Source organism: Arachis ipaensis, chromosome B3, assembly GCF_059453495.1.
Source record: "Arachis ipaensis isolate K30076 ecotype BB chromosome B3, ASM5945349v1, whole genome shotgun sequence".
In the NCBI taxonomy this organism is placed as follows: domain Eukaryota; kingdom Viridiplantae; phylum Streptophyta; class Magnoliopsida; order Fabales; family Fabaceae; genus Arachis; species Arachis ipaensis.
This window is the reverse complement of record NC_142438.1, coordinates 14,372,147-14,382,513: the sequence shown is the minus strand read 5'-3', so window position 1 is coordinate 14,382,513 and position 10,367 is coordinate 14,372,147.

Genomic DNA, 10,367 nt, shown 5'->3' with positions numbered 1-10,367 from the left:
AAATGGTTCCACAGATTGGGTCCGTGCACCAATGTTGCCCCTCAGTTTCTAAATGCTCTAAATGCACCCTCCAATTTGAGCTCCGTGCAAAATCCTGGTCCTTCCACCCAATTCCGGCATAACTCAGCAGCCAGAGTGCTGAGCTGTCGGTTTCACCTCCACGTAGGCTTCATCACCCTCCACCATCACCATCGTTCCTCCTCTTCTCCCAACGAAGCCACTGCCCTTCTCTCTTCTTCCAATCCTCCTTTCTCTTTTTCCCTTCCTTAAGCATTGTAGCCCTTTCCTTCTCTCAGTTCACCAGCCTTCAGATCACTACCTCAGAACCACCGCCGCAACCCTTTCTCTTTTCTTCTTCCTCTCTTCTTTTTTCTTCTCCTCTGTCCATTGAAGGGGGTGGATGAATCAGAATGGTGTCGTTTTGTGATGGAGGGAAATTGAAAGATTGCTTGGAGAATATTTCCATACACTTTCAGCAACAATCAAAATCCAACAAACTAAATTAACCTATCATAACCACCTAAAATCAATTAAAATAGAAAATCAAACTAAAGTAAGCCTAAAACTGGTGAAAATTAAAACTAAATTCTAAATAACCTAAACTAATAAGGGAAGTTGGGGGTGGTCAGATAGGGAAAGAAGGCAAACCGAAATATGAAGAAGGAGAGGATGGTTAGTCATCGTGGGTGATGGAAATGACAAGGAGAAGCAGACGAGGGGAGGACACCGGTAGAGTAGTGGTTGTAGTGGCTATTACGGTAGCAGTAGTTCGGTGATGAGGAACAAAGATGAAGGTACCCGGCTCTTTAGCTGAGAAGAGAAAATGGAGGAGGAAGATGTGGCAGCGCTGGGTAAAGGGCGGAGGTAATGGTGGTGGCGATGGAGATGCTGGAAGCTGCGATAGGGCTAGGGTTCGGTGCGTGGAAGAGGGTGATGAAGATGGCAAATTGGCGGCGACAGTAAGCTCGGGCCCAACGGAGGTGGTTCGCCAAGAAGAAAGTTTGACGTCTCTGGACCTGACGGGGAAGGAGAGGGTAGAGGGAGGAGGTTGGACACGATGGTCGCAAATGGTGGAGGCTATGGTGGGTCGCGGTGGTGGTTCAGCCTTAGGCTAATAGACAGAGGAGAAGAGAAAAGAAGAGAGGAAGAAGAAAAGAGAAAGGGTTGCGGTGGTGGTTCTGAGGTAGTGATCTGAAGGCTGGTGAACTGAGAGAAGGAAAGGGCTACAATGCTTGAGGAGGGGAGAAAGGAAAAGAAGGATAGGAAGAAGAGAGAAGGATAGTGGCTCTGTTGGAACCGCCAGCTCAGCACTCCAGCTGCTGAGTTATGCTGGAATTGGATAGAAGGACCAGGATTTTGCACAAAGCTCAAATTAAAGGGTGCATTTAGAGTATTTAAAAATTGAGAGGCAATATTGATGCACGAGCCCAATCTAAGAGACTATTTTAAAGATTTACTCACCATCTCTAAATAAGCGATTTATTATGTACGTAGACACATTAATTTTATTATTTTATGAAATATGCATAATCATAAATTTCAGCCGTAGCTGTATTGTTTGCAATAATTGTTTGAATGCTGGTTTCATAAGTCTAGAAATAAGTCAAATCAATTGTGAGTTAATTTTAAATCGAATTTATTACGAGCTCAATAGACTGGGATGGTTAATTTTGTTAAATTCATACTCTGCTATATACATACTTACTTTAAATTTGATCCTTGTAGCTAACTACCTAATTAAGGTGCATGTTTGAATGTCCCGCTATTATTGCATGATACATATTAAAAAGGAATAATAGTGCCTTAAATTAAGGAACGTCATTAGATAGATAATAATTTTTGTGAATAATAAATTTTAAAATTGATCTAATAAAATAAAAATACATTATATTCTAAATTACTCATTTAAATTTTAATATTGAGATAATCATCTACATACTTAATAAATTAAACATCCGATATATCTATTATTTATATTATTTACCTATATTTTTCCACTACTCTAATACAAATAAGAACATATGAAATCCAGACAAAGTCGCCTTTAAATTGCAGTAGTGAATCCTTTTGCCATCAATAATAAGCTCAATTTTTTTATGTTTTTTATTTTGGCGTCGAATTTACAAATAAATATCAAATATTTCAAGTTTAAATTTTTTGTACTCCTTAATTAAAATAATAAGTTCAACTAAAATAATAAATACAATATAATTATGTATTATGTATAGCTTTTTTACCTAAATTTTTTCCTAAACGAATCACTACTGTTTGTTCATGATAGACACCTTATTTGTTATTAGAGCAAAATGACTAATCAATAAAGCATGCATTATGTATAGCTTTTTACCATCTTTTTCACCCTTTTCTTTTTACACATTTATACAATCTTAGTTTATCAAAGCAAAATTAATAGCAGAAAAAAGTGTACATGGATCCATCTTATATAGAGATATATATCGACAAAAATATCAATTTGCAAGAAAACAACAATTATTGTGTCACATATTTAGTCAATACAATAATCATATTTGTTTCTTCAATCTTGTCCGTATCAATAAATACATATATACGTCTGTCTACACATTCAAAACAAATTTGTGCAAGTTGTGCTTATTAGCTTCATTCTGCATATTCACTGATGAGCCAGTGCTATTTTCTTAATTATGCGGGATAAATTATTTTAGTATACAAATTGCATTTTACTTTAGTTTAAGAGGTTGCGGGTTCGAATCTCTTATCTTTAGTAAAAAAAAAAAAATCTACATTAATATATGGGAGTGGATCCTCTCCAGTGAAAAAAAAACTGGATGGTATCCAGTGGAAGATCTCACCTTTCATTGCATTCTCTATCACATTTATTTCTAGTCCCACTTATAAAATTAAAGGTGGGAGATTACACTTTATTCTCTCCAGTAACAAAAAAAAAAAATAGAGATGATCCATTTCCTCAATATATCAACTCTAGTGTTCATGTCTTAAATGTTGCTTTCTTTTAATTTGCTTTTGTTCTCATTAATGATCCTAATGCTTCCTCCAACATGCACTGCTGCTATGATTTCAAACTGGCGTGCATGTTAGGATTCTAACTAGCTAGCTAGTACTAAATTATAAAGAAATTATAATAACTTATTTAAATCACTAATGAGTTTGACATTAAGCATTAAATCAAATTTGAAAATGTCTCAGAAATGAAAAGATATTCCTAATTAAGATACTTTATAAAATTGTCTCCTAAAATTATACTTTTTTAGAAAATAAAATTTGAACTTATATTCAAATAATTAAGAAATGAATCATGATATCTATACACTTGGAATTAAATAAAAGAGTAAACAACAAAATTACCTTTAAATTGTCAAATCACTAACAAAAGTATCAATTAAAATTGTTAATCGATTCTTATTAATCTATTACCCCAACTTGTTGATTGTGTTTGTTTACGGATATGAGACACTGAAACAGAACACAGAAATATAGTTATATTTGATAAATAAAAATATGAATAGAGACATTATATTTAAAAATATTAAATTAGTATATTTTGTATTCTGATAAAAAATATAAAGACATTAATAAAAAATATAATTTATTTTTTATTTTTATTATTTTTATAAATTTTTTATAATTATATTTTTTATTATTATATTTTTTTTAAATTTTTATATCTTTATATTTTATATTTTATTTTTAGTATTTTGTATCCTATTAACAGGTTAACAAACGAATACACGCAAAAGAAATGTGAGGGGGACTTTTTTTTTTTTTTAATAGGAAAATGTGACATTGATTAGTCAAACGGTAATGTGATAGAAAACAATAATTTTATTATCATATAATGACAATACCAACATACATATTATAGTTAAGGAATTGGACGCATGCTAATATTTAAAATCATAAAATGTACTTGGAGGCGTTAAGATACGAGGCTGCGGGTCACGATTGCGTGTGCTATGAACAATAAATTGACCCAAAAACATTAAAAAATATATAAAATGTTTGGTAAAATATTGAATTAAACTAATACAATAAAGTTAATAAATTATAACTCAAATAATATAGTCTTTTCATACTCATTTAAAAGATTACAAATTTAAATCTGTATATTTTTGGTAAAAAAAAAAAAACTAATGAAGCAAAGACAAAAAAACTGTAAAAATTCAATACATTTATTTTTATATAAAATTAATAATCAATAATTATTAAATAATTTAACGAATTTAACTAAATTATTATTTATTTATAATTAATTATTAATTATTAATTTTCTAAAAAAAAACTACACAAGAATTTTTATTAAAAAAATATTATTATTTCGTAAAAGGAAAGGATACGGCACGTGTGAGATCTTGGTAGGACCCAGTCCGCGCTGGCGACACGGGTGTGTCTATGCAGAAAGTACTCTGGTCAAATATGCTGACGTCACTACACCATCAAAATAGAAAGTCATTCTTCTAGGTCTTTAGTTTGCAAAAACAACCAAATCCTACCTTTTATTTTTCTTTCTTTTTTTTTAATTTCGTTTTTATAATGATTTTAAAAGTATTTTTATTTTATTTTTATACTTTTATATAAATTTTAATTTTATTATTAATTATCAACTATGATCCTAATATTAATAAGTAAAATATGAGTTTTAATTCGACGGTGGAGATAATTATAAATTAAATTAATTTTTTATAATATTCATGTAAACTGTTTTGTATCACGCGGCAAGTTGAAATTTTAACGAAACTACTTGTATTATCAAACGTGTGAGTACTTTTATTAAACATTGAAAATATTAAAAAACCTCTAAAACCAACATTATTCATATATATAATATTTTTAAACATTCATCATTACTATTTTAGTATTTTATTAAATGTTATTTATTAGTGGGCACTTTGTGCTGCACCAATATGAACCAAACTAAAATAAATGAATCCAGTGTGAAGTACTACTTATTATGGTTTCATAAATTAATGCCGTAAGTTTAGGTTGGACTTTGAAGTTCAGAAACGTAAATTGCATAAGGCATGAAGGACCAAAATGCCTTCAATTAAGTCACTCACATCTATCTAGAAGAGGAAGATAGTAGAAACTAGAAAGAAAAAAAATATGCAAGTGCAAGGAAAGATCCTTTACCCTATTTTTTCATGGTCAAAACCTCGAGGGAGTATCTCTGCTTTAACTCTATTCATATTTATTTTCAACAAAATGGGACCCTTTTTCAAAACAAAAATAAAGGACGCCATTCCCTTTCCTTTCACTTTCATTATACATCTTTTTTCTATGCATCATAAATTTTGCACCAGATAGATATTTTAATTCTAGGATTTATTTGATACGTATTATAAAGTTATTATTAACAAAAATTTTAATTTTTTATTTTAATAAGTACATCATTATTTTTTTTTTTTGTATATTTTCTACAAAATCTTTTTCTAATTTATAAGTTTAACATATGTTCTTAGGTAGCGTTTGTTTTGAGGTACTGAGACAGAGATTAAGAGACTGAGACTCAGTATCGTATTTGTTAGTTCAGAGACTGGTACTAAAATTTCTGTCTGTCTCTAAAATTTCAGTATTTCAGTACCTCCAAAAAGTAGGGACACATGAGACTGAAATTTTTAGAGATGGAGACTGAAACTTTAATAACATTTTATACCTAAAATACTTTCATTTCAATTAATCAATTCCAATTTTACCCTTTGTGCAAATTAAATTAGAGTTTCATTCTTGTTTCAATTCCTATATTCCATTTCGCATCAAACAGAATACTGAGATTTATTTCAATCTCTGTCTCTCAATCTCAATCTTTTTGTCTCTGTTTCTCCGCCAAACGCTACCTTAGAGTATATATTAATTAAATTCTTTAATTTTAATGTATTGGTAAAAACGTATTATTTCCAGTGTATGTAATATCATGATATTTGATCACATTATTAACTATGTATATTTAAATTTTTTTATTTACCGAAAAAAGATATGGTTAAAATTTATTAAATATGTATCATTCATAGGGTTCAATATGTTTTACCCTACATTATTGTTCTAAATAAGAGAGAATTTTAATATAAGAAGAAATGTATACTTATGCATAATCCACATTAAAAATCTTAGAAGAGATGTTTATGACAATATTTACCACTATTATTTGCAATATAATAATCATATACTTGATTGACTATATAATTTCATATATATTCTCAATATAAATGAAATAATATAACTTTATCAATGAATAAAATTTACAAATAATGAAGATGGTGGCCGGTGCAGTTTAGTTAGAGGCATATCTTGACTTTAAGGAAGACCCAAGTTATTTAAATACAAGACCAATAATTGAAAACAAAGTATGATGACTATATGCTTGAAAAATTAAAATTATTTTTTTCCTTTAATAATAGAGCGAGCAAATACCCATATTATTTTGGCCCACAAACAATTTAAACCACAAGAAATAGAACGAAATTAGGCTACAAATTGGTAGGTGTGACATCTCCAACACATGTTACATGCCTTATTTTGGTGATTTCATCAACAAGTCCTCCACCAATATCTTTATAAGATGTGATGCAACTAACCCTATTATTCTTTAACCAGAATCAGAAATTTTTAAAGTATGTAATCTGTGTGACATATGTAATAATTAAATTAACCAAAATTATGATATGATATGAAACCATTATATAAATAAATGTGCATGCCCAGTTTTGAATTAAAATAATAGATGCATGTAAACCGTTAATTTAAAAATATTTAAATATCTTATAGAGTAATGTAGGTGGCTAGAAAGACAATGTGGTAGGAGGGGCTATGTACCTACTACCAAAAGTTAGGGGCAATTAAGTACGAAAGTGGTTGGGTTCCCTCAAATCTCCAGCTGGAAGTGAAGCAAAGACATCTCATCGCCAGCTTCCAAGATTTTGAAGGGAAATAATATGTCTAACTTTTTTTCCCTCTCTGTAAAGTTACTACTTACAAGCAAGCTTTTCAGTGTGCTTGGATTTTGTTTACGTTTTGCTTATTGTTTGAAGAGAAAAGACACTGAGTCACAGACTCATCATGATATATATATATACGTATATGTTCATGTTCATTAATTCATATATATGTATGTGTATAAGAATGCTATATGTATATACATGCATTCACCCTAAACAGCAGACATCTTAATTTAACATATAGAGAAAGATTAATTTTTATTTCAATTTTTTAGTTGAAGTTCTTGAAAAACGAGATGAGATAGGTAGATATCTGATATCTATGTGAATGAGAGTGAGTTTTTATATATATTTTTCGTTTTACATTTAATGAAATAAAAAGAACTTAAACTAATTAAGATTTATAGTTATACAAGGCTCAGAAAAAATTAACTTGATTTGTGCATAGACAAATAACAACATAGATTTCATTCGCCAACAATAAATTTTATAATAGAATTTAGATTTGACGAATTAAGTTTTAACTTAGTGGATGGAGGAATATTGTAAAAAATAAAAAATAAAAAACATAAATAGTTCTATATGAATATAAATATTTTGGGTCTATGGTCACGATTTTTTTTGTCACGATTTTTTAGGGTGACCAAAAAAAAGTTATAATCACGGTTTTTTAAAAAATGATGGTCTAAAAAGATCTATGGTCACGGTTTTGAGGAGTGACCTAAAAGGGTCTATGGTCACGGTTTTTTACAGTGACAAAAAAAGATCTATAGTCATAGTTTTTCAAAAAAGGGTGGCCTAAAATGATCTATGGTCACGATTTTGGGAGGTGACCTAAAGGGGTCTATGGTCACGGTTTTGGGGGTGGCTTAAAAGGGTCTATGGTCACGGTTTTGGGGATGATCTAAAAAGGTCTATGGTCACGATTTTTTACAGTGACCAAAAAGGAACTATGGTCACGGTTTTTCAAAAAATGGTGACCTAAAAGAGTCTATGGTCACGGTTTTAAAAAGGGGTGACCATAGAGGCTATGGTCACGGTAAAAATCGTGACCATAGATAAGGTTATAGTCACGGTTTTAAGGAGGGGTGACCATAGATAAGGCTATGGTCACCCCTCCTTAAACCGTGACCATAGATAAGGCTATGGTCATGGTTTTTAGGAGGGATGACCATAGAGGCTATGGTCACGGTTTTTACGCGTGACCATAGATTAACCTATGGTTACGGTGAAAAAACGTGGCCTAAAGTGTCAGAATTTGAAAATTATAACCGTGACATAGAAACCGTGACCATAGACCTATGGCCACGAGAGAATAGGCCATGGTAAAAAACCGTGACCATAGATCTATGGTCACCCTTTGGTCACGATTTTTTACCGTGACTATAGGCCTTTTTTTTTTTTTTTGTAGTGACTCTTGCATTTGTTCTGATTCCAATCTCATTATTCACCACGACCACTCTTACCACCATTACCACCCCTTTACTCTCATTGAATTACCAAAAATCAAATTCAAGAACACAACATTCAATAACAATAATTCAATATTTAAATTCAAACAATTATCAATTTTATCAATTACCAACAATAACACATCATTCAAATTCAATAACAACAACGTCAAATTTAACACACAATATTCTTTTTATATATATAAAAGAAAGAAAAAAATTAGGACAGAGAGAAAAGAGATAAGAGAGATAGAGTGACAGGGAAGAAGAAAAAGAAAGAAGATGAAAGAGAAGGATGAGAAGAATAGCACGACCCCCGCTTACAGGGGAGTCGTTGCCGCCGTTGGAGAGAAAGACAAGAGAACGAGAGACAGAGAGAGATCACGCAAGACTGAGAGAGAAAATCCGCTTCCTCTTCTCTTTTTCTGGTGGCCTTAGCGATGACGCCAATCGAGAAGGAGGTGCTGCCTTCAAGCTATACTATGATGGCGGCGACAAAAGTAATTCATAGCCTCAGGTCGTCGTAATCTTTGCGCTACACGACGGCGTACGGCGCACTCGCCATTATGTCCGTCATCGACTTGTAATTCTTCACTGGCAACCCAAACGACAACTGCTAACTATGCTGATGAATTGCTTGCGTCTGACGGATGAAGTCGATGAGCCTCTCGGCCAATTGCGCCAGTCAGGAGCCATGGGGAATTGAATGGATGAATAAAAATTTGGAGAAGGAAGAGAGAACCACGTGAGTGTTGAGTAAAGAGAAAGAGAAATTGAAACTCTAGTTCCACTGTCAATAACAATCGAAGAGATATTTTTGTCTAAAAAATATTTAGATGATGATTTTAATTTTAAATGAAACGTTGGAAACGATTTTAAATAAAAAATAAGGTTAATGGCGATTTTGATTTTGACCCTAAATTTTAGAAACTAAAACAGTTATCCCTCAAAATTATAAGAGATCGAAATAGATCTATTATATTTAATTGTTCTCAAATAATTTTTTATATATCTTCCCATTGAAGTTTGTTGCTTAATAAGTTTAAGAAACATGCAATCAATAAAAACAATTGGAAAAAATTTACTACAAATATTCCACCTAAATTAATGATACTTTTTAATATAAAAAGTATAATATTAAAATCTATGTTAAAATTTTGTATTAGGGTTTAATGTTATATTAAATTAAAATATAACTGTTATTATTTTTATATAATTACTTGTTAAGGAATGATCGTGATGTTAAGTTGGTATTTCGTTAGTATTCTAGTAAGGATTAATCTCTATATACAAGTGTTTTACATTTACAAGCTTTACAAGTCTGAACGAAACCCACCCATTAAACGCGCTGCTTATGTTACGTGCCTTTTTAACAGAATTTTAAATCAATTCAAATCAATTAACGCGCAAATATATAACTTCCATTTTTTAAAAGATTTCGTTTCTTTTTTCGAGTTTCTTACCAAATTTGTTGGATCTCCTTCGTGCTTTCTCTCTTTGCCTTGTTTTTTTTTTTTTTTTTTTATGGTTTCTGAAATCAAGCTTTGAAATCGTTTTGAATAAATATACCCAAACGATTACATAAATACACCCAAACGGTTACAGAAATACACCCAAACGGTTACAGAAAGAATTACAGAAATACACTCAAACAGTTACAGAAATACATCCAAAGGATTTAAGAAATACACCCAAAACAGGGGAGATAGTATATTTTTTCTTGAAATCTTTTAATGTTTTGCTGGTTAAGGATGAGGCACATGGCAGAGACAATCTAGAAGAAAAACCTAGAAAAACAATAAAACAGTACCTTAAATAATGTTTCTTCCTTTTTTCTGGTGATTTTTTATGGAGATTTGTATCTTTTCTTCTTAATTTCTTCTACTCTTCGCGAGGAGTTGAAACGTTTCTGCAGAATCGTAGTAGTTTGTTTCAAATGTCCCTTGAATCTTGATGGTTTGCGTTTTGATTGAGGAAGAAGAGGAAG